Consider the following 24,590-nt stretch of genomic DNA (forward strand, 5'->3'; position numbering starts at 1 on the left):
CTCAAGGTAGTCTCAGGACTAAAGTCTAAAAGATGATTCTATTAGGTGTTATTTTGCTGAGGAGGAGACAAAATAAATGTGAACAAAATGAGAAACCACAAGACAGAGTCATCCATAAGACAAGAACCAAAATCTCACACTAAAGTTCATGTTGCCATTTCCCTCAGATATCTGGTGATCCTTGGTTGGCTGTGTGTATTTTCTTTCTTTCTCTCTCTCTTTTTTTTTTTTTCTGAGACGGAGTTTTTTTGCTCTTGTTGCCCAGGCTGGGGTGCAATGGCACAATCTTGACTCACCACAACCTCTGCCTCCTGGGTTCAAGTGATCCTTCTGGGTTCAAGTGATCCTCCTGCCTCAGCCTCCCGAGTAGCTGGGATTATAGGCATACACCACCATGCCTGGCTAATTTTGTATTTTTAGTAGAGACAGGGTTTCTCCATGTTGGTCACGCTGGTCTTGAACTCCTGACCACATGTGATTCGCCCACCTTGGCCTCCCAAAGTGCTGGGAGTACAGGTGTGAGCCACCACGCCTGGTCAGCTGTGTGTATTTTCAAATGACACAATAAAAAGATGCTTGGGACCTCTGCGTATGAGTGTACTTGTTAACTGGAAAGGTACTTAAGTGAGGTGATTATAAGGTCACAGCACCCCTAAATACTAAAAACTGAGCTGTATTTGCTCAGCTTTGGTTTCTTTTGAGGCAATTTCCTGGGTTTTGCCCTAAATATACGATGCCTTGCTGTTAGGTATTCTTAGTGCAGGGTAGGGAGAAGAATGTGGTAGTAGCGTCAATCATTTCTGTATTTAGATTATTTAGATAATACCTTAGGTTCAGGTTTTTTAGGACCAAAAAAACCAAAAAAAAAAAAAAAAGAAAAAGAAAAAAAACCTTCATAAGTGTTATATTTTTCTATCAAGAGGTATAAAACATCTGGTTGTATTTTTTCATGTGATGTTAACATACTTAATGGTCATTATCTAGATTCACTTTCAAATTTGGGATTGCGAAATAGTGATGTTTCAGTTCTGTCATTCCTTGGTTTTTTAGCCAAAATTTCCATGAAGTTAAACTTCTTGTCATCAATTGGGTATCCTGCCTTTCTAGTATTGTACCCAATACTAGATGTACAATACATCTAGTAAAGGCAGAATGCTCGATTCTTTTATTTACCAGTTTTCAGAGTGATGAATCAGTTTCCTAGCTTTCCTCAAAGGTGACCAATGAGTAGGACTTTCTTTTTTCTACCAGCCTTAATAAAGCCTAGGACCAACCTTTGATAAGATGATCCAATGGCATGTTATCTTCCTGTCAAAAGGAGACTTAATCCTCTCAAGAGGATATCATACAGAGCCTCTATGCCTTTTTATCTATAATAATTAACACTCAGAGCTGGCACAGTGGTGCATGCCTTTAATCCCAGAGACTTGGGAGGCTGAGGTGGGAGAATTGCTTGAGCCTGGACATTCCAGACCAGCCTGGTAAGCATAGAGAAATCTCATCTCAAACACACAACACACACACCACTCAAGTATCAGAAAGCATGTGGGGAAAAAAAAGAAAGAAAAAATAAGAGATCAAGAGAGAAAATACATGATAGAAACAAACCCACAGGGGTCCCAGTGGCATGGGCAGTGTATGGAGCAACAGTAGGCAGCCCAGCTTCAGGAGGGCTCTTGGCAAACTGCATCCCACAGGCTCCTGCCACATGCCCTCCCTGCTACCAAGATGCCCAAGAGGAGGGTCAGCTCAGCTGAAAGGGCAGGGAAGGAAGAAGAGCCCAGGAGGAGATTGGTGAGGTTGTTAGCTAAACTGTTTCTGCAAAAGTGGGAATGAAGCCCAGAAAAGGAGGAAGGTACAAATCTTCAGAGAAGAATGCAAATAAAAGAGAAAATGAGAACACAACAACAAAACTGGCCAAAGTGACTAATCAGGAAACTAAAAATGATTCACCTGCAGAAAATGAAAGCTATGGTGGCAAGCACCAGTAATCCCAGTTACTTGGGAGGCTGAGGCAGGAGAATTGCTTGAATCTGGGAGGTGGAGGTTGCAGTAAGCCAAGATTGTGCCACTGCACTCCAGCTTGGGTGACAGAGTGAGGGTTCTCCATCAAAAAAAAAAAAAAAAAAGGCCGGGCCCGGTGGCTCAAGCCTGTAATCCCAGCACTTTGGGAGGCCGAGACGGGCGGATCACAAGGTCAGGAGATCGAGACCATCCTGGCCCAACACGGCGAAACCCCGTCTCTACTAAAAACACAAAAAATTAGCCGGGCCAGGTGGCGGCGCCTGTGGTCCCAGCTACTCGGGAGGCTGAGGCAGGAGAATGGCGGGAACCCGGGAGGCGGAGCTTGCAGTGAGCTGAGATCTGGCCACTGCACTCCAGCCTGGGCGACAGAGCGAGACTCCGTCTCAAAAAAAAAAAAAAAAAAAAAAGAAGGCGGGTGCGGTGGCTCACGCCTATGATCACAGCACTTTGGGAGGCTGAGGTGGGCGGATCACGAGGTCAGGAGATCAAGACTATCTTGGCTAACACGGTGAAACCCCGTCTCCACTAAAAAATACAAAAACATTAGCCGGGCGTGGTGGCGGGTGTCTTTAGTCTCAGCTACTCGGGTGGCTGAGGCAGGAGAATGGCATGAACCTGGGAGGCGGAGCTTGCAGTGAGCTGAGATCGCGCCACTGCACTCCAGCCTGGGCGACAGAGCGAGACTCCATCTCAAAAAAAAAAAAAAAAAAAAAAAAAAGGAAGGAAAGAAAAGAAAAAAATAAAATAAAATTGAAACTAAAAATGAGAGCTGGGTGTAGTGGCACACATCTATAGCCCCAGCTACTGGAGAGACTCAGGCAAGAGGATGGCTTGCAACCAGGAGTTAGAGGCCAGCCTGGGCAACATAGCAAGACCCCATTTCTAAATACAAAAACAAAACAAATCAGCCAGGCATGTGACTCAAGCCTGTAATCCCAGCAGTTTGGAAGGCTGAGGCAGGTGGATTGCCTGAGCCCAGGAGTTCAAGACCAGCCTTAGCAAAATGGCTGGGGAGGTCTCACAATTATGGCGGAAAGCGAAAGGCAGGTCTTACATTGCAGCAGACGAGACAGAATGAGAATTAAGTGAAATGAGCTTCCCCTTATCAAACCATCAGATCTTGTGAGATTTATTCACTACAAGAACAGTATGGGAGAAACCGCTCCATGATTCAATTATCTCCCACCCGGTCCCTCCCACAACACATGGGAATTATGAGAGTACAATTCAAGATGAGATTTGGGTAGGAACACAAGAGTCATACCATATCACCACATATTCAAGAAGCTCTGAGAATCCTAAGATACAAAGAAAACCACACCTGGGTATAACACAGTCAAAACTACTGAATACCTGAGGAAAAAAATATCAAAAAACAGCACGAGGAAAGACATATTATCTTCAAGGTAACAATAAGACTGAAAGCTGACTTTGTGATTTTAGAGGTGGAAAACAACACACAAAAGGATATTTTTTAATTTTGAAGAAAACAACTGCCATGCTAGAATTCTACATCCACCAGAAATATTATTCAGAAATAAAAGCTTGAAAATTCCACTTCCTGGATAACAGTATAAACTGGAATTCAGTGGATTCACTTCTTGCAAAACAAAGCAAGAACTATTTAAAAAGAAAAAAACAAACCAAACAACCATTTAAAGTCTCTAGCAATTGCCCTGAGGGAAAACAGCAGAGGAAGAAATATTTATGCAAGAAATTCTACTACAATTTGGTAAGAATAGGGAGAGTATGTAGAATTCCTCGTTTTGGTCTCCCCCTCTTCTCCTCCATCTTCTCTCTCACTTCCCTCTCTCTTCCCCCCACCAGCCTCTTTCCTGGAGAGGTTGTGGCATTTGAATCACAACCTGCTCCACCCCCTCCCTCACCCCCATCTCAGTACAACAGATGGTCCACTCTAGGCAGATGTGGCCAAGAAGGGGCTCCCTCTCCCCTCAGTTTCCAATGAAAGCTTACCATATCTCACCAGGAGGATAGGCCTCCAGCAGTTTTCATCCCCTCCAACTCCAAGTTAAAGAGGCTAAATTCCAGTGAATAAGGCTGACAGGACAAGGGCTCCCTTCCTCCATTCAGCCTCTCTCCAAGGGCAGAGGCACAGCAGGCTAAGACTATTTGGGACCTGACTGCTCTGGCCCCAGCTTGCTCATAGGCAGAGGTTCCACAATGGGAAGACCATAGACTACTGCCTCACTCACTGCCCAAGGAAGTGGCTCTGAGAGTTTGCCTAGGAGGAGAGGCAGTCCATAAGAGAATTCTCAAGCTCTCCCTTAAAGAACTGACTTTATTTGAAACAGAGCATGGGGGAGGTTCAAGTCTAGGGTAACTCTCAAGAATAGCTCTTTAAATTAATAAGACACTAAACCACAGGTCAGCTGGTTTATCAGAGAGAACTAGGGAAAGAGACAGCTTCTGGAGTCAGAATAAACCTCAAAGATGGACTTTAAACAATACTCCTGCCCAAATTTAATTGGATCAGACCACTGAGCAATTCATGCCCTCAGGCAGGGGTCCCCAACCCCGAAGCCGTGGACCGGTTTTGATCTGTGGCCTGTTAGGAACTGGGCTGCACAGCAGGAGGTGAGCAGTGGGTGAGTGAACGAGCATTACTCCCTGAGCTCTGCATCCTGGCCGATCAGCCACAGCACTGGATTCTCATAGGAGCACGAACCCTGTTGTGAACTGCACATGCAAGGGATCTAGGTTGCGTGCTCCTTATGAGAACCTATTGCTAGATAATCTGAGGTGAAACCATTTCATCCCAGAACCATCCCTTCTCACCTAATCCATGGAAAACTGTCTTCTATAAAACTGGTCCCAGGTGCCAAAAAAGTTGGGAACCACTGCCCTAGGGCACTGTCAAAAACACCAGAGCAATCTGCCTGCAATTAGTGGACCCTAATGGGAACGATGTAATACCATCTGAAGTGGATAGCTTCACAGGCAGATCAGGGAGAGAGACAGAGAGTTGTGCCAAAAAGGTTATCATTGCAGGATGACTCTGATTATGCTCGAGGCTCCACATGGTGAAGAAAATGTATGCCACTGAAATAGTCTCATGAAGTCATAAAACAAATAAACCAGCAAACAACAAAAACAAGCTCTAGAGAAGGGGGAGGGGAACTAGTAACCAGAATTCCTGTATTACCTAAAATGTCCGTTTTCAAAAAAAGCAGGAGACATGCAAATAAATAAATAAATAAATAAATAACAATAAAATGTGACCCATAACACAGGAAAAATGCAAGAACACAAACTGCCTGTGAGAGGGGCCAGAAGTCAGATTTAACAGACTTCAAAGGAGCTATGATAAATATGTTCCAAAAACTCAATGAACCATGCTGACTGAAGTAAAATTAGGTATGAAGACAATGTCTTGTCAAGTACAGAATATCAATAAAGACAAAAATTATTTAAAAAGCAACTAAATGGAAATTCTGAAGTTGAAAAGTACAATAATCAGAAATAACAATTAATTTGTGGGGCCAACAATAGATTTGAACGGGCAGAAGAATCAATAAACTTGAAGATAAACTGCGAGAAAAAAGAATTTTAAAAAATGAATGGAGCCTCAGGCAAGTGTGGAATATCTTTAAGCACATCTATACACACATAATAGGGGAGCCAGGAGAGGAGACAGAGAAGGTGCAGAAGAAAATATATGAACCACCAATGGTCAAAGAACTCTGAAAGGAAAATATCTTGGGCCCCCAAAATCACTAAGGAAAACTCAAGCTGGAAACTGCTTAGGGCAAACCTGCTTCCCATTCTATTCAAAATTATTCCTCTGCTCATTGAGGTAGATGCATATCTGACTGCCTCCTTTGGAAAGGCTAATCAGAAACTCAAAAAAAAGTAACTATTTGTGTCTCACCTATCTGTGATCTGGAAGCTCCCTCCCCACTTCAAGTCTTCCTGCCTTTGCTTCAAGTTGTCCCACCTTCCCAGGCCGAACCGATGTACTTCTCACATATATTTATTGATGTGTCATGTTTCCCTAAAATGCATAAAACGAAGCTGTGCCCCGACCACCTTGGGCAAATGTTGTCAGGACCTCCTGAGGCTGTGTCACAGCACATCCTCAACCTTGGCAAAATCAACTTTCTAAATTACCAGAGACCTGTCTCAGGTTTTCTGGGTTCACAGAACTAATCAAAAGAGTTTAGAAAGTATCTCAAAATAAACATGGAAATGCTGTCAGGCCTCTGAGCCCAAGCTAAGCTATCATATTCCCTGTGACCTGCACGTACACATCCAGATGGCCGGTTCCTGCCTTAACTGATGACATTACCTTGTGAAATTCCTTCTCCTGGCTCACCCTGGCTCAAAAGCTCCCCTGCTGAGCACCCTGTGATCCCTGCCCCTGGCCACCAGAGAACAACCCCCTTTGACTGTAATTTTCCTTTACCTACCCATATCCTATAAAACAGCCCACCCCTATCTCCCTTTGCTGACTCTCTTTTCAGACTCAGCCTGCCTGTACCCGGGTGAAATAAACAGCTTTATTGCTCACACAAAGCCTGTTTGGTGGTCCCTTCACAGGGACGCGAGTGAAAAATGCAACATACCAAAACTTACGGGATGAAGCAAAAGCAGTACTAAGAGGGAATTTTATAGGAATAAATGCCTCCATTTTAAAAGATGCAAAATAATCCCAATTTTATACTTGAAGGAAGTAGAGGTGAACAAACTAACCCCAAAGTGAGAAGGAAGGAAATAACTGAGATTAGAGTAGAAATAAATACAATCTGTAGAAAGCAATAGAATAGAAAAACAATAGAAAAAACAACAAAACAGTTGGTTTTTTGAAAGTAACAAAATGGATAAACCTGTAGCTAGATTAACTAAGAATAAAAGAGAGAAAACTCAAAATCAGAAATGAAAGAGACATTACAACTGATGCCACAGAAATTAAAAGATTGTAAGATACTGTTGTGAACAATTACATGACAACAAATTGGACAATGTAGAAGAAATGGATAAAATCTCAGAAATATACAATCTACCAAGACTGATTCACGAATAAATAGAAATTCTGAGTAGACCTATACCTAAAACAAGGAGACTGAAGCAGTAATCAAAAACCTCCCAATAAACAAGGCCCAGGCCAGGTGTGGTGGCACATGCCTGTAGTCCCAGCTACCTGGGAGGCTGAGGAAGGAGGATTGCTTGAATTTGGGAGTTTGAGGCTTCAGTGAGCTATGATCTCGCCACTGCACTCTAGCTTGGACAACAGTGAGATTCTCTCTGAAACAACAGACAACAAAAGTCATATGTTGAATCACAAGGTGATGGTATTGGGAGGTGGGACCATTGGGAGGTGATTATGCAGGCAGGTCCCTCATAATTGGGATTAGTGCTCTTATAAAAGAGACCCCAGAGACCTTTGCTTCCTCTGCCATGTGAGGACATAGTAACAGGTTGCAATTCAGAAGGGGCCGTCATTAGAACCAGATCATGCTTGCACCCTAATCTTGGACTTCCAGCCTTAAGAACTGTGAGAAATAAAGATATTTATTGTGCAGAGGAGGCCAAGAATGCAGTGAGCTATGATGGCACCACTGTACTCTAGCTTGGGCAACAGAGCAAGACCCCATTTAAAAAAAGATGGGCCAAGTTTTTTTCTCAAAGAAGACACATAAATGGTCAAAAGGTATTAATATATGAAAAGATGCTCAACATCATCAGGAAAATGCAAATGAAAACCACAAAGAGGTATCACTACACACATTAGAATGGCTATTACTTTTTAAAAGCCTGAAAAATAACAAGTGTTGATGATGATGTGTTGGTAGAAATGTAAAATGGTTCAGTCATGCAAAACAATATAGATGTTTCTTTAAAAATTAAAAATAGAACCATAATATGATTCAGTAATCCCACTTTTGGGTAACTATCCCAAATAATTGATATCAGAATCCTTTTTCTTTTTTCTTTTGAGATGAAGTCTTGTTCTGTCACCAGGCTGGAGGGCAGTGGCGTGATCTTAGCTCACTGCAACCTCCACCTCCCAGGTTCAAGCAATTCTCCTGCCTCAGCCTCCTGGGTAGCTGGGATTACAGGCACATGCCACCATGCCCAGCTAATTTTTGTATTTTTAGTAGAGACAGGGTTTCACCATGTTGGCCAGGATGGTCTCGATCTCTTGACCTTGTGCACTCACCTTGGCCTCCCAAAGTGTTGGGATTACAGGTGTGAGCCACTGCAGCTAGCCAATGTCAGAATCTTGAAGATAGGTTTGTGCTCCCATGTTCACTGCAGCATTATTCACAATAGCCAAGAGGTGGAAACAACCTAGATGTCCATCAACAGATGGAGGTATAAAGAAAATCTGGTATATCCATATGATGAAATATTCAGCCATAAAATATTGTAGAAAAAAATGTCATATGCAAAAAATGTCACATAAGTGAACTTTGAGGATATTATGCTAAGTGAAATAAGACAGTCATAGAAGGATGAATACTGCATAGTTCCACTTATATGAGGTATCTAAAACAGTCAAACCCATAGAAACAAAAAGTGCAATGGTGGTTGCCAGGGGTTGGGGAGAGGGAGAAATGGGGAGTTGCTATTCAGTGGGCATAGGGTTTCAGTCATGCAAGGTTTTGAGAAAGTTCTAGAGATCTGCTACACAGCATTTTGCTATTGTATTGTACACTTAAAAATGTTTAAGAATGTAGAGTGATCCTCATGTTATATAGTTTTACCACCATTTAAGAAATACTTGAATAATGGCTGAAAACTTCTGATATTTCCTGGAAAACATTAAACTGCACATCCAAGAGGCCCAAAGAACTCCAAGTAGGATAAACACAAAGATACCAACACTCAGGAACATCTGGGTAAAAACATTAAATGTTAATGACAAGGAGAAAATCTTGAAAGCAAGAGAAAAACAACTGATCATGTACAAGGGAACCCCAATAAGATAAACAGTAGACTTCTCATCAGAAGTAATAGAGGTCAGAAGGCAGTGAATAACATATTCAAAGTTCTGAAAGAAAAAGACTCTCAACCAGGAATTTTCTATACTGGCCTGGTGTGGTGGCTCACGCCTATAATCCCAGCAACTCTAGAGGCCGAGTTGGATGGATCACCTGAGGTCAGGAGTTCGAGACCAGCCTGGCCAACATGGTGAAACCCCATCTCTATTTAAGGAAAAAAAAAAAAAAAAAAAAAAGAAAGCTGGGTATGGTGGCGTGTGCCTGTAATCCCAGCTACTCAGGAGGCTGAGGCAGAAGAATCACTTGAACCCAGGAGATGGAGGCTGCAGTGAGCTGAGATTGCACCACTGTACTCCATCCTGGGCAACAGAGCGAGACTGTCTCTAAAAAAGAAAAAAAAAGAAGAAGAAGAAGTTTCTATCCAGCAAATTATCTTTCAAAAGTGAAGATGAAATAAAAGCATTACCAGATAAATATAAACAGACAATTTATTGCTACTAGACCCACCTTATAAAAAATACCAAAGAACATTCTTCAGGTTGAAAGCAAGTAAACCCAGATAGAAATGAGAACCCACCAAAAACACAAAGAACAAAGATAAAGGTAATTCTTTAATTATATAAGACAGTATAAATGTATGTATTTAATCTCAATTAATTTAAAAAGCAATGTTATAAATCAATTTTATATAATTATATTGTTTAGGCTTTAAGATGTAAACATGTATTATATGTGACAACAGCACAAAGGAGGTGGATGAGAGCAGAGTTGTACTGGACAAAGGAAATGACAGCAGATGGTAACCTGAATGTACAGGAACATATGAAGAAAACCATAAATGGTAAGTAGGAAAGTAAACATTAAAAATTTTACCAATATATACTTTCTCATTTCTTTTCTATTTCCACAATTGACATAAAATTATATAAAGTAAAAATTATAAAAATGTATTTGTGGGTTTATAACAAACATATAATTGTAAAACAACAGTACATAAAGGAGGAAGAGTAAATAGAGCTATATATGAGTAACAATTCTATATCTCATTGAATTTTGTTAGTATAAATCAGAAGTAAATTCTGATGAAATGTATGTGGTAAGCTTGAGTTGTCATTAAGAGAATAACTTTCAAAAAGTGAAAATATCAGTAAAGAAATTAAAATGTTATAATAGAAAAATTGTACTTAATGCAGCTGGGCATGGTGGTTCACAGCTATAATCCCAGTCACTTGTGAGGCTGAGGCAGGAAGATCACTTGAGGCCAGGAGTTTGAGACCAGTCTAGGCAACATAAAAGCAAGACCCTGTTTCTAAAAATAAAATTGGAAAAAAAAAAAGCAAAACAAAACAAAACAAAAAACCCCCACACACTTAGCCAGGCATGGTGGCAGACACCTGTAGTCCCAGCTACTTGAGACTTGAGGCTTGAGGCTCAGGAGGAAGGATCCCTTCAGCCCAGGAGTTCAAGGCTACAGAGAGCCATGATCAGGCCACTGCACTCCAGCCTGGGGAAACAGGGCAAGACCTGACTCTAAAAATAAAAATAAAGTAAAATCTACTCAATGCAAAAGAAAAAAATTAAGGAGGAATGGTGGAACAGAAAAGACACAAGATATACAAAATACAAAGAGCACAATGGCAGATGTAAACCCAACTACACAACAAACTACAATAAATGTGACTAAACAATTCAAAGAAAAGGCAGAAAGAAAAAAAAGAAGGAAAAAAAGTCAGAGTCACAGTGGATTAAAAAACAATATCCAACTATATGCTGTCTATAGGAAATATACTTTCAATTCAAAGATATAAACAGATTGGAAGTAAAAGAATGGAAAAAGATACACAGATGCTTCTCAACTTACAATGCTGTTATGTCCTGAAAAACCCATCATATGTTGAAAATATAGAAGTTGATACGGTTTGGATCTATGTCCCCACCCAAATCTCATGCTGAAATGCAATCCCCAATGCTGGAGATAGAGCCTCGTAGGAAGTGATTGGATCATGGGGGCAGTTTCTCATGAATGGCTTAGCACATCCCCCTGGTGCTGTTTTTGTGATAGAGTTCTAGTGAGATCTGGTTAAGTGTGTGGCACCTCCTTCCTGTATCTCTTCCTCCTGCTCCAGCCATGTAAGATGTGCCTGCTTCCCCTTCACCTCCTGCTATAATTTTAAGTTTCCTGAGGCCTCCCTAGAAGCAGAAGCTGGTATGCTTCCTGTATAGCCTGCAGAACTGTGAGCCAATTAAACCTCTTTTCCTTACAAATTACCCAGTATCAGGTATTTGTTTATAGTAGTGTGAGAATGGACTAATAAGTAAAAAATGCATTTAATACATCTAACCTATCAAACATCATAGCTTAGCCTAGCCTACCTGAAACATGCTCAGAACATTTACATTAGCCTACAGTTGGGCAAAATAATCTAATACAAAGCCTATTTTATAGTAAAGTGTTGAATATCATGCAATTTATTGACTACTGTACTGGAAGTGAAAAACAGAATGATTTTGTACCATTGTGAAGTTGAAAAATCATAAATCAAATAAGATACCCTGTGTTATGCAAATAGCAACCATAATAAAGCTAGAGTGGTTATACTAATAACAACAAAATAGACTTTAAAATGTAACATGCTACCAGAGATAAAGAGGGACATTTTATAATGATAAAAGGGTCAACTCATAAGTTATAACACTTGTAAACATATACACAGCTAACAACAGAGCTTCAAAGAATGTGCAATGAAAGGTTGAAAGAATTGGGGTGTTGGGAGCAAACCCCCCAAAACCTGGCCATAAACTGGCCCCAAAACTGGCCATAAACAAAATTTCTGCAGCACTGTGATATGTCCATAATGGCCCTAACACCCAAGCTGTAAGGTTGTAGGTTTACGGGAATAAGGGCAAGGAACACCTGGCCAGCCCAGGGCGGAAAACCACTGAAAGGCATTCTTAAGCCACAAACAATTAGCATGAGCAAACTGTCTTAAGAGCGTGTTCTTGCTGCAGTTAACTAGCCCAACCTATTCATTTAATTCGGCCCATCCCTTCATTTCCCATAAGGGATACTGTTTTTTTTTTTTTTTTTTTTTTTTTGAGACAGAGTCTCACTCTGTGCCCCAGGCTGGAGTGCAGTGGCGCAATCTTGGCTCACTGCAAGCTCCACCTCCTGGGTTCAGGCCATTCTCCTGCCTCAGCCTCCTGAGTAGCTGGGACTACAGGCGCCCGCCACCGCGCCCGGCTAATTTTTTGTATTTTTAATAGAGACGGGGTTTCACCGTGGTCTCGATCTCCTGACCTTGTGATCCGCCCGCCTCGGCCTCCCAAAGTGCTGGGATTACAGCTGTGAGCCACCACGCCCAGCCCATAAGGGATACTTTTAATTTAATATCTATAGAAACAATGTTAATGACTGGTTTGCTGTTAATAAATATGTGGGTAAATCTCTGTTCAGGGCTCTCAGCTCTGAAGGCTGTGAGACCCCTGATTTCTCACGTCACAAAGAAGGAGAGCTCGGAAGCGTCAGGGTAACAATGGGGCAAGTTTGGGGGCTGGTTCTTTCCACCTTGGAACTTTTTCACACTGATGATGAGGAGGAACAAGAGTATAACGAAGTAACAGCCGAGGTTACAGAGCATGTTTATTTGCCAGCCAAAGCTAAACCGGCAAAGGAAGGAGAAGTTCATCCCTACTCTTCTGCACCCCCTCATTATTATTTTGAAGAAAATGACCCCACACATCTTTCTTTTCTGGAGAACACTGTGCAAAAAGTAGTTGCCCCAGTGACTTTTCAAGCAGTGCCTCCAGTGACTGCTCTTAATTCTATTCAGGCAGGAGTTCAGCAAGCTAGATGAGAGGGTGATTTAGAGGCTTCGAAGTTCCCGGTTAGAATACACACTCCAGTTCAAGAGGGAAATATTACAGCTACATTTGAGCCTTTTCCTTTTACATTACTCAAAGAATTAAAACAAGCTATAAATCAGTATGGACCAAGTTCTCCTTTTGTAATGGGACTGTTGAAGAATGTTGCTATTTCCAGTCGGATGATTCCTACTGAGTGGGATGCTCTTACTCAAGCTTGTCTAACTCCTGCTCAGTTCTTACAATTTAAAGCTTGGTGGGCAGATGAAGCTTCCATTCAGGCTGCTCGCAAGGCCCAGGCCCAACCTCAGATTAATGTAACCGCAGACCAACTTTTGGGGGTTGGCAGCTGGGCTGGTTTAGATGCACAACTGGTCATGCAGGATGATGCCAAAGGACAGCTTAGAGGAGTGTGCATTAGAGCTTGGGAAAAAAAATCACTTCAGGTGGAGAACAATACCCTTCCTTTAGTGCTATAAAACAGGGACCAAGGGAACCATATGTTGATTCTATAACTCAGTTACAGGAGTCTCTTAAAAAGATGATTGCAGATTCGGCTGCTCAGGATATAGTATTGCAGTTATTAGCTTTCGACAATGCTAATCCCGATTGTCAGGCTGCTCTGTGACCTATCAAAGGGAAAGCACATTTAGTTGATTATATCAAGGCCTGTGATGGTATCGGAGGTAATCTGCATAAAGCTACCTTGTTGGCACAAGCAATGGCAGGACTGAGAGTAGATAAAGGAAACACTCCATTTCCTGGAGCTTGTTTTAACTATGGGAAGCATGGTCATACTAAAATAGAATGTAGAAAAAATCAGCAAATCAGGCCACCAGATAGGGGAAAAAAGAAAACTGTTGAGCCTGAAATATGTCCAAAATGTAAAAAAGGAAAACACTGGGCTAGTAAATGTCACTCTAAGTTTGATAAAGATGGGAACCCGATTTCGGGAAACACCATGAGGGACTCGTCCCTGGCCCCATTCTAAACCGGGGCATTTCTAGTTCAGGCCATTCCCTCACTCCTGTACAATGTCTGTCCCCCGCCACAGCTGGTAGTGCCACAGTAGATTTTTCTGCACAAAAGCTGTGAGCCTTCTGCCTGGGGAACCCCTGCAAAAGGTCCCAACAGGAGTCTGCGGACCCTTGACAGCAGGGACAATAGGATTACTTTTAAGAAGGTCTAGTTTAAGTTTAAAAGGCGTACATATACATACAGAAGTCATTGATTCAGATTACAATGGGGAAATTCAGATTGTTATATCTGCTTCTGTTCCCTGGAAAGCAAAGCCAGGAGAGCGCATAGCACAGCTCCTGATTGTGCCATATGTGGGAATCGGAAAAAGTGAAATTAAACGAACAGGAGGATTTGGAAGTGCAAATAAACAAGGCAAAGCAGCTTATTGGGTAAATCAAATTACTGATAAACGTTCTACCTGTGAAATAACTATTCAAGGAAAGAAATTTAAAGTTTTGGTAGATACAGGAGCGGACATTTCCATCATTTATCTACAGCACTGGCCGTCCACGTGACCAATTCCACCCACTCAATTTAACGTGGTTGGAGTTGGTAAAGTCGCTGAAGTTTATCAAAGTAGTTATATTTTGCATTGTGAGGGGCCTGATGGACAACCTGGGATTATTTAACCAATTATAACTTCTCTACCTACAAATTTATGGGGAAGAGATTTATTACAACAACGGGGAGCACAAGTTCTAATTCCAAAACAATTATATAGCCCTCAAAGTCAACATACAATGCCTGAAATGGGGTATGTCCCTGGTATGGGACTAGAAAAAAATTTGCCAGGTTTAAAAGAACCGCTTCAAGCAGAAAAACAGAGTTCCCACCAAAGATGAGGAAAACATTTTTGATGGTGGCCATTGTTAAGCCTCCAGAACATATACCTTTAAAATGGTTAAAAAAGATAAGCCGATTTGGATAGAACAATGGCCGCTAAGTAAAGAGAAACTGGAAGCTTTAGAGAAATTAGTTGCTGAACAACTAGAAAATGGGCACATAGCTCCAACATTTTCTCCTTGGAATTCTCCAGTTTTCGCAATCAAGAAAAAATCAGGAAAATGGAGAATGTTAACTGACTTAAGAGCCACCAATTCAGTTATACAACCTATGGGAGCATTACAGCCAGGATTGCCTTCTCCTGCTATAATTCCAAAAAATTGGCCTTTAATAGTCATAGACTTAAAAGACTGTTTCTTTACTATGCCTTTAGCTGAGCAAGACTGTGAACGGTTTGCGTTTACAATTCCTGCAGTAAACAACCTGCAGCCTGCTAAGCGTTATCATTGGAAAGTGTTGCCACAGGGCATGTTAAACAGTCTATTTGCCAGATGTATGTGGGGCAAGCAATGGAACCTACTTGTTAAATATTTTCACAGTGTTACATTATTCATTATATGGATGATATACTTTGTGCTGCCCCCACTCGAGAATTACTCCAATGTTATGATCACTTGCAAAATTCAATTTCTCATGCTGGTTTAATTATAGCTCCTGAAAAAATTCATACTCCTCCTCCTTACTCCTACTTGGGGACTTTAGTAAATGACACTACCATTGTGCCACAGAAACTAACCATATGTAGAGATAAATTAAAAACACTAAATGATTTTCAAAAATTACTAGGGGATATTAACTGGATATGACCTGCTCTAGGCATTCCTATCTATGCCATGAGCAATCTATTGTCTATCCTTAGAGGAAATCCTAGTCTCATTAGCCCTCAGCAATTAACAAAGGAGGCTGAGGTCAAGTTACAACTGATTGAGAAGCAAGTCCATAAAGCTCAGATAAATAGAATAGATCCAGAGAAGACTCTAGATTTGCTAACTTTTTCAGCTCAGCATTCACCTACTGGTGTTATTGTTCAAGAACAGGACTTAGTAGAGTGGTTTTTTCTTCCACATACTAATCCACGGACTCTAACTCCTTATTTAGGTCAAATCACTACTATGATAGGGATTGGGAGAACTCGGATTGTTAAATATCATGGATATGATCCTGGAAAAATTATTGTCCCTCTCACAAAGGCACAAATACAGCAAGTTTTATATTCTTACTTGGCAAATCCATTTAGCTGACTTTGTGGGCATTCTCGATAATCATTTTCCTAAAACGAAGCTGTTTCAGTTTTTGAAATTAACTAATTGGATTCTCCCTAAAATAACTAAATTTAAACCAACTGAAGGTGCTGAGAATGTTTTTACAGATGGGTCTAGCAATGGCAAAGCTTCTTATTTTGGCTCAAAAAGTAAAGTTTTCCAGACGTCCTATACTTCAGCTCAAAAAACAGAGCTTGTAGCTGTAACTGAGGTATTGACTGATTTTGATATGCCTATTACTGTGATTTCTGATTCCTCATACGTGGTTCACTCCACACAGTTAATTGAAAATGCTCAGTTATGATTTCATACAGAACAACAACTGATGACAAAAACAAACAAGGAAGAGAAATACAGATTACAGGACAGCCCATACACAACTGAATCTAGCATCATTTGGTGAAAAGATCCAATAACAAAAAGTTAAGAAATAGGCAAAATAACTTGGGGAAGAGGTTATGCTTGTTTTTCTCCAGTCCAAAATCAACAGTCGATTTGGATACCATCAAGACACCTGAAACCTTACGAGCCAGATGTCGAGGAAGAGACTCTGGGAGGATCCTGAGGACCCCTCAGTTGCAGCCATGTTGAGGCTGACGCTGAGGAGGACCCCAACTGTCACGAGCAACAACCGTTGAACACAGCCACCCACCTGGGGACAGATCAAGAAGCTGTCACAGATGGCAGAAGAAAACCTAAGGAAAGTGGGGCAACTAGTCACAATGAGTAATTTAATTGTAGCTATGATAGCGGTTATCACCACAGCCATGAGTATTCTTTCCATAAGGGCTGGTAATAATGCCTAGATGCAATCACTCTGACACAGTTACACATGCTTTCTGATCTCAGTATTTACCATAATAAATCTGCTCCTATAATTGAGGCATACCACCCTCAAAAACCTATTTGTAAACAGAATTGGACCCAGTTAGAAAAAAATGAACGTACTTGTTTAGGAAGATTGCTTTGCAGAACAGGCAGAGAGGTGCTACACAATGATTCCTATGGAATCATTATTAATTGGTCCCCTAAGAGGATGTTTAGCTTGAACTGCACCTGAGTCTGCGTGGCACGGTCACACTATGTTCAGCTGATCTGAACAAAACAGTCAGATGGTAGAAATTATAAGAAGCACGGCAAAAGTTCCTATTATCTGGAACCACGGCGATATAGTGGCACCTCAACCTCAAATGATATGGCCCGCTCTAGGAGGTAAACATAAGGATTTGTGGAAACTATTAAATGCTCTTAATAAGATCAAAATTTGGGAAAGAATAAAAAAGCATCTAGAAAGACACTCTACAAACTTGGTTTTGGATATTGCAAAATTAAAAGAACAAATATTTAAAGCATCCCAGGCACACCTGACCTTAATGCCAGAAATAGAGTGCTTAAAGGAGCTGCAGACAGATTAGCAGCTAGTAACCCATTTAAATGGATAAAAACACTTGGAAGCTCTGTGATTTCAATGATGGTTGTGCTTTTAATCTGTGTTGTCTTTGTACAGTCTGCAGATGCAGATCCTGACTCCTGCGAGAAGTAGCTCACCGTGACAAAGCTGCCCTTGCTTTTATCTCTTTGCAAATCAAAGAAGGGAGACATATTGGGAGCAAGCCTCCCAAAATCTGGCCATAAACTGGCCCCAAAACTGGCCATAAACAAAATTTCTGCAGCACTGTGATATGTCCATAATGGCCCTAACCCCCAAGCTGGAAGGTTGTGACAGGTTTACGGGAATAAGGGCAAGGAACACCTGGCCCGCCCAGGGTGGAAAACCACTTAAAGGCATTCTTAAGCCACAATTAGCATGAGTGAACTGTGTCTTAAGAGCGTGTTCCTGCTGCAGTTAACTAGCCCAACCTATTCATTTAATTCGGCCCATCCCTTCATTTCCCATAAGGGATAATTTTTGTTAATTTAATATCTATAGAAACAATGCTAATGACTGGTTTGCTGTTAATAAATATGTGAGTAAATCTCTGTTTGGGGCTCTCAGCTCTGAAGGCTGTGAGATCCCTGATTCCCCACTTCACACCGCTATATTTCTGTGTGTGTGTCTTTAACTTCTCTAGCGCCCCTGGGTTAGGGTCTCTCTGACCGAGCTGGTCTCCAGGTTGGGGAGAAATACATAGTTCAACAACAGTTGTCAGAGACTTCAAACCCCACTTCCAATTTGGATAGAACATCTAACCAGAAGATCAACAAGGAAATACAGTTGGCCCTCTGTATCTAGGTGATACAGTTTGGCTCTGTGTCCCCATCCAAATCTCTTCTCAAATTTTAATCCCAACATGTTGAGGGAGAGACCTGGTGGGAGGTGATTGGATCATGGGGGTGGTTTCCCCCAGGCTGTTCACATGATAGTGAGTTCTCACAAGACCTGATGGTTTAAAAGTGCTTGGCAGTCGACCCTCCCCGCCCACTGCTGCTGCCATGTAAGACGTGCCTTACTTCCCCTTTACTTTCTGCCATGACTGTAAGTTTCCTGAGGCCTCCCCAGCTATGTAGAACTATGAGTCAATTAAACCTCTTTCCTTTATAAATTACTCAGTCTCAGGTAGTTCTTCACAGCAGTGTGAAAATAGACTAATACACTAGAGATTCTGCATCAATGGATTCAAGTGACCACAAATACAAAAAAAAATTGGAAATTAAACAAAAAGCATGGTTGCATTTGTACTGAACATATACAGATTTGTCATTATTCCCTAGACAGTACAGTTTAACAACTATTTACATAGCATTTACATTGTATTAAAGTATATAGGAGGGGGATGTACATAGGTTATATGAAAATATTACACCATTTTATATAAGGGACTTGAGCATCTGTGGAGTTTGGTATTTGGAGGGGTTCCTGGAACCAATCCCCCATGGATACTGAGGGACAAGAGTAGAAGATTTAGAACACTATATACAAACTAGACTTAACAAACATATAAGTTGTTAGAGAATACTCCACGCAACAACAGCAGAATATACATTTTTCTCAAGTACACATGGAATATTTTCCAGGACAGATCATAGGTGAGGCCATAAAACAAGCCTTGAAAAGTTTAAAAAGACTGAAATTGTACAAGTTTCCTTGTCATTATGTTTTCTAAACATAATGGAATGAAACTGAAACTAATAACAGAAAACAATTTGCTAAATTCACAAATATGTAAAAATTAAGTAACATAGTACTAAATAACCAATGGGTCAAACAAGAAGTACAAAGCAAAATTAGAAAATACTTCGAGATGAATGAAAAGGAAGACACAACATATCAAAACCTGTGGGATGCAGCTAAATCAGTGCTTAAAGGGAAATTTGTAGCTGTCAATGCCTACATTTTTTAAAGTTAAAAAAATTTTTCTTTTTTCTTTTTCAGAAACTTTACTTTAAGTTCTGGGATACATGTGCAGAACCTGCAGGTTTGTTACATAGGTATACATGTGCCATGGTGCTCTGCTGCACCTATCAACCTGTCATCTAGGTTTTTAGCCCACATGCATTTGTTCTAATGCTTTCCCTCCCCTTGCCCCTCACCCCGTGACAGGCCCTGGTGTGTGATGTTCCCCTCCCTATGTCCATGTGTTCTCACTGTTCAACTCCCACTTACGAGTGAGAACATATAGTTTTTGGTTTTCTGTTCCCATGTTAGTTTGCTGAGAATTATGGCTTCCAGTTTTATCCATGTCCCTGCAAAGGACATCAACTTATTCTTCTTTATGGCTGCATAGTATTCCATGGTGTATATATGCCACATTTTCTTTATCCAGTCTATCTGTGATGGGCATTTTGGTTGGTTCCAAGTCTTTGCTATTGTAAATAGTGCTACAAGAAATGTATATGTGCATGTTATCTTTATAGCAGAATGATTTACAATCCTTTGGGTATATACTCAGTAATGGGATTGCTGGGTCAACTGGTATTTCCGGTTCTAGATCCTTGAGAAATCACCACACTGTCTTCCACAATGATTGAACTTATTCGCACTCCCACCAACAGTGTAAAGGCATTCCTATTTCTCCACAGCCTTGCCAGCATCTGTTGTTTCCTGATTTTTTTTTTTTTTTGAGATGCAGTCTTGCTCCGTCGCCCAGGCCAGAGTGCAGTGGCACAATCTTGGCTCACGCCTGGCTAATTTTTTTGGATTTTTAGTAGAGATGGGGTTTCACCATGTTAGCCAGGATGGTCTCAATCTCCTGACCTCGTGATCCACCTGCCTTGGCCTCCCAAAGTGCTGGGATTACAGGTGTGAGCCACCATGCCTGGCCGACAATGGGGTTTTCCAAATATACAGTCAAATAGACACAATTTGACTGCCTCTCTTCCTATTTGAATACTCTTTATTTCTTTCTCTTGCCTGATTGCCCTGGCCAGAACGTCCAATACTATGTTGAATAGGAGTGGTGAGAGAGGGTATCCTTGTCTTGTGACGGTTTTCAAAGGGAATGTTTCCAGCTTCTGCCTATTCAGTATGATATTGGCTATGGGTTTGTCATAAATAGCTTTTATTATTTTGAGATATGTTCCATCAATACCTAGTTGATTGAGAGTTTTTAACATGAAGGGATGTTGAATTTTTTCAAAGGCCTTTTATCTATTGAGATAATCATGCGGTTTTTGCCATTGGTTCTGTTTATGTGATGGATTACATTTATTGATTTGCCTATGATGAACCAGCCCTGCATCCCAAGGATGATGGTGACTTGATCTTGATGAATAAGCTTTTTGATATGCTGCTGGATTCGGTTTGCCAGTATTTTATTGAGCATTTTTGCATCGATGTTCATCAGGGATACTGACCTGAAATTTTCTTTTTTTGTTGTGTCTCTGTCAGGTTTTGGTATCAGGATGATGCTGGCCTTATAAAAAGGTTAGGGAGGATTCCCTCTTTTTCTATTCTTTGGAATAGTTTCAGAAGGAATGGTACCAGTTCCTCTATATACCTCTGGTAGAATTTGGCTGTGAATCTATCTGGTTCTGGGCTTTTTTGGGGTTGTTAGGCTATGAATTACTGCCTCAGTTTCAGAACTTGTTATTGGTCTGTTCAGGGATTTGACACCTTCCTGGTTTAGTCTTGGGAGGGTGCATATGTCCAGGAATTTATCCATTTCTTCTAGATTTTCTAATTTGTGTAGAGGTGTTTATAGTATTCTCTGATCATAGTTTGTATTTCTGTGGGATCAGTGGTAATATCCCCTTTATTATTTTTTATTGTATCTGTTTGATTCTTCTCTCTTTGCTTCATTAGTCTAGCTAGTGGTCTATTTTGTTAATGTTTAAAAAAAAAAATCTCCTGCATTCATTGATTATTGAAGGGTTTTTCCTGTCTGTATCTCCTTCAGTTTTGCTCTGATCTTAGTTATTTCTTGTCTTCTGCTAGCTTTTGAATTTGTTTGCCCTTGCTTCTCTAGTTGTTTTAATTGTGATGTTAGGGTGCCTATTTCAGATCTTTCCAGCTTTCTGATGTGGGCATTTAGTGCTATAAATTTCCCTCTTAACGCTACTTTAGCTGTGTCCCAGAAAGTCTGGTACATTGTCTGTTTGGTCTCATTGGTTTCAAAGAACTTATTTCATTCTTAATTTCGTTATTTACCCAGGAGTCATTCAGGAGTAGGTTGTTCAATTTCCACGTAGTTGTATGGTTTTGAGTTTCTTAATCCTGAGTTCTAATTTGATTGCACTGTGGTCTGGGAGGCTGTTATGATTTCTATTCTTTTGCATTTGCAGAGGAGTGTTTTACTTCCAATTATGTGGTTGATTTTAGAATAAGTGCCATGTGGCACTGACAAAAATGAGAAGAATTCAAGTCCTGAATATCCTTTAATTTTAAAGGATGCTGGCTGGGTGTGGTGGATCACACCTGTAATCTCAGCACTTTGGGAGGCCAAGGTGGGCAGATCATGAGGTCAGGAAATTGAGACCATCCTGGCTAACACAGTGAAATTCTGTCTCTACTAAAAATGCAAATAAATTAGCTGGGCTTGGTGGCACGTGCCTGTAGTCCCAGATTCTCGGGAGGCTGAGGCAGAAGAATGGTGTGGACTCAGGAGGCAGAGCTTGTGGTGAGCTGAGATTGCACCACCGCACTCCAGCCAGGGCAACAGAGTGAGACTCCACCTCAAAAAAAAAAAAAAAAAAAAAGAAAAATAAATTAAAAAAATAAATAAAGCCTGCTAATCTTTTGTCTTGTTAATCTAATATTGACTGCGGGGTGTTAAAGTCTCACACTATTATTGAGTGAAAGTCTAAATCTCTTTGTAGGTCTCTAAGAATTTGCTTTATGAATCTGGGTGCTCCTGTATTGGGTGCATATATATTTAGGATAGTTAGCTCCTCTTGTTGCATTGATTCTTTTACTATTATGTAATGCCCTTCTTTGTCTTTTTTGATCTTTGTTGGTTTAAAGTCTGTTTTATCAGACTAGGGCTGCAACCCCTGTTTTTTTGTCTTTGCTTTCCATTTGCTTGGTAAATATTCCTCCATTCCTTTATTTTGAGCCTGTGTGTGTCTTTGCATGTGAGATCGATCTCCTGAATACAGCACACGGATTGGTCTTGACTCTTTATCCAGTTGGGCAGTCTGCATCTTTTAATCGGGGCATTTAGCCCATTTACATTTAAGATTAATGTTTTTATGTGTGAATTTGATCCTGGCATCATGATGCTAGCTGGTTATTTTGCACATTAGTTGATGCAGTTTCTTCATAGTGTCATTGGTCTCTATATTTTGGTGCGCTTTTGCAGTGGCTGGAATGAGTGTTTCCTTTCCATATTTAGTGTTTCCTTCAGGAGTTCTTGTAAGGCAGGCCTGCTGGTGACAAAATCCCTCAGCATTTGCTTGCCTGGAAAGACTTTTATTTCTCTTTTGCTTATGAAACTTAGTTTGGCTGGATATGAAATTTTGGGTTGAATATTCTTTTTTTTTTTTTGAGATGGAGTTTTGCTCTTACTGCCCAGCCTGGAGTGTAATGGCGCAATCTCAGCTCACTGCAACCTCCACCTCCCAGGTATGCACCACCATGCCCAGCTAATTTTTGTATTTTTTAGTAGAGACAGGGTTTCTTCCATGTTGGTCAGATTGGTCTTGAACTCCTGACTTCAGGTAATCTGCTTGTCTCAGCCTCCCAAAGTGCTGGGATTACAGGCGTGAGCCACAGCACCTGGTCCAATTCTTTTCTTTAAGAATGTTGAAAATTGGCCCCCATTCTCTTCTAGATTATAGGGTTTCTGCAGAGAGATCCATTGTTAGTCTAATGGGCTTACCTTCGTAGGTGACCTGACCTTTCTCTCTGGTTGCCCTCAGCATTTTCTTCCTTCATTTCACTCTTGGAGATTCTGATGATTATACATCTTGGGTTTGATCTTCTTGTGGAGTATCTTAGTGGTGTTCCGTGTATTTCCTGAATTTGAATGTTGGCATATCTTGCTAGGTTGGGGAAGTTCTCCTGGATAATATCCTGAAGTGTGTTTTCCAACTTGGTTCCATTCTACCCATTGCTTTCAGATACACCAATCAATCATAGGTTTGGTCTTTTCACATAGAACCATATTTCTTGGAGGCTTTGTTCGTTCCTTTTCATTCTTTTCTCTCTAATCTTGTCTTCATGCCTTATTTTAGCAAGGTGATCTTCATTCTCTGATACCCTTTCTTCTACTTGATCAATTCAGCTATTGATACTTGTGTATGCTTCATGAAGTTCTTGTGCTGTGTTTTTCAGTTCCATCAGGTCATTTATGTTCCTCTCTAAACTGGTTATTCTAGTTAGCAGTTCCTGTAACCTTTTATCAAGTTTCTTAGCTTCCTTGCATTGGGTTAGAACATTTTTTTTTTTTTTTTTTTTTAGCTCAGAGAGTTTGTTATTACCCACTTTCTGAAGCCTACTTTTGTCAATTTATCAATCTCATTCTCCATCCAGTTTGGTGTCCTTGCTGGAGAGGAGTTGTGATCATTTGGAAGAGAAGAGGCTTTTTGGAATTTTCAGTGTTTTTGTACTGTTTTTTCCTCATCTTCATGGATTTATCTACCTTTGATCTTTGAGGCTGATGACCTTTGGATGGGGGTTTGTATGTGTGTGTGTGTGTGTCTTTTTTGTTGATGTGGTTATTGTTGCATTCTGTTAGTCAGTTTTTCTTTTAACAGTCAGACCCCTCCTTCTGCAGGTCTGCTGCAGTTTGATGGAGGTCCACTCCAGACCCTGTTGACTTGGTTATCACCAGTGGAGGCTGCAGAACAGTAAAGATTGCTAGGCCGGGCGCGGTGGCTCAAGCCTGTAATCCCAGCACTTTGGGAGGCCGAGACGGGCGGATCATGAGGTCAGGAGATCGAGACCATCCTGGCTAACACGGTGAAACCCCATCTCTACTAAAAATACAAAAAACTAGCCGGGCGAGGTGGCGGGCGCCTGTAGTCCCAGCTACTCAGGAGGCTGAGGCAGGAGAATGGCGTAAACCTGGGAGGTGGAGCTTGCAGTGAGCTGAGATCCGGCCACTGCACTCCAACCTGGGCGACAGAGCGAGACTCCATCTCAAAAAAAAAAAAAAAAAAAAAAGATTGCTGCCTGCTCCTTCCTCTAGGAGCTTCATCCCTGATGGGGCACTAACCTGATGCCATCTGGAGCTCTCCT

The 24,590-nt window shown here is 41.0% G+C and overlaps 1 protein-coding gene and 2 long non-coding RNA genes across 39 annotated transcripts in view; 1 reads left to right on the forward strand and 2 right to left on the reverse strand.

The window, feature by feature from the left end:
* The window catches only part of ZNF252 (zinc finger protein 252), a 57,878-nt gene that overhangs the window by 4,765 nt on the left and 28,523 nt on the right, over positions 1 to 24,590 (reverse strand). The gene's annotated exons all lie outside the window — the stretch shown is intronic.
* On the reverse strand, positions 8,265 to 22,121 carry LOC144330932 (uncharacterized). The gene is made up of 2 exons (XR_013397638.1): positions 20,212 to 22,121; positions 8,265 to 9,140 (listed from the first exon to the last, which is right to left on the reverse strand). It is a non-coding gene; the product is annotated as an uncharacterized LOC144330932 (long non-coding RNA).
* On the forward strand, positions 19,325 to 20,913 carry LOC144330931 (uncharacterized). The gene is made up of 2 exons (XR_013397637.1): positions 19,325 to 20,067; positions 20,342 to 20,913. It is a non-coding gene; the product is annotated as an uncharacterized LOC144330931 (long non-coding RNA).

Source organism: Macaca mulatta, chromosome 8, assembly GCF_049350105.2.
Source record: "Macaca mulatta isolate MMU2019108-1 chromosome 8, T2T-MMU8v2.0, whole genome shotgun sequence".
Classification (NCBI taxonomy): Eukaryota; Metazoa; Chordata; class Mammalia; order Primates; family Cercopithecidae; genus Macaca; species Macaca mulatta.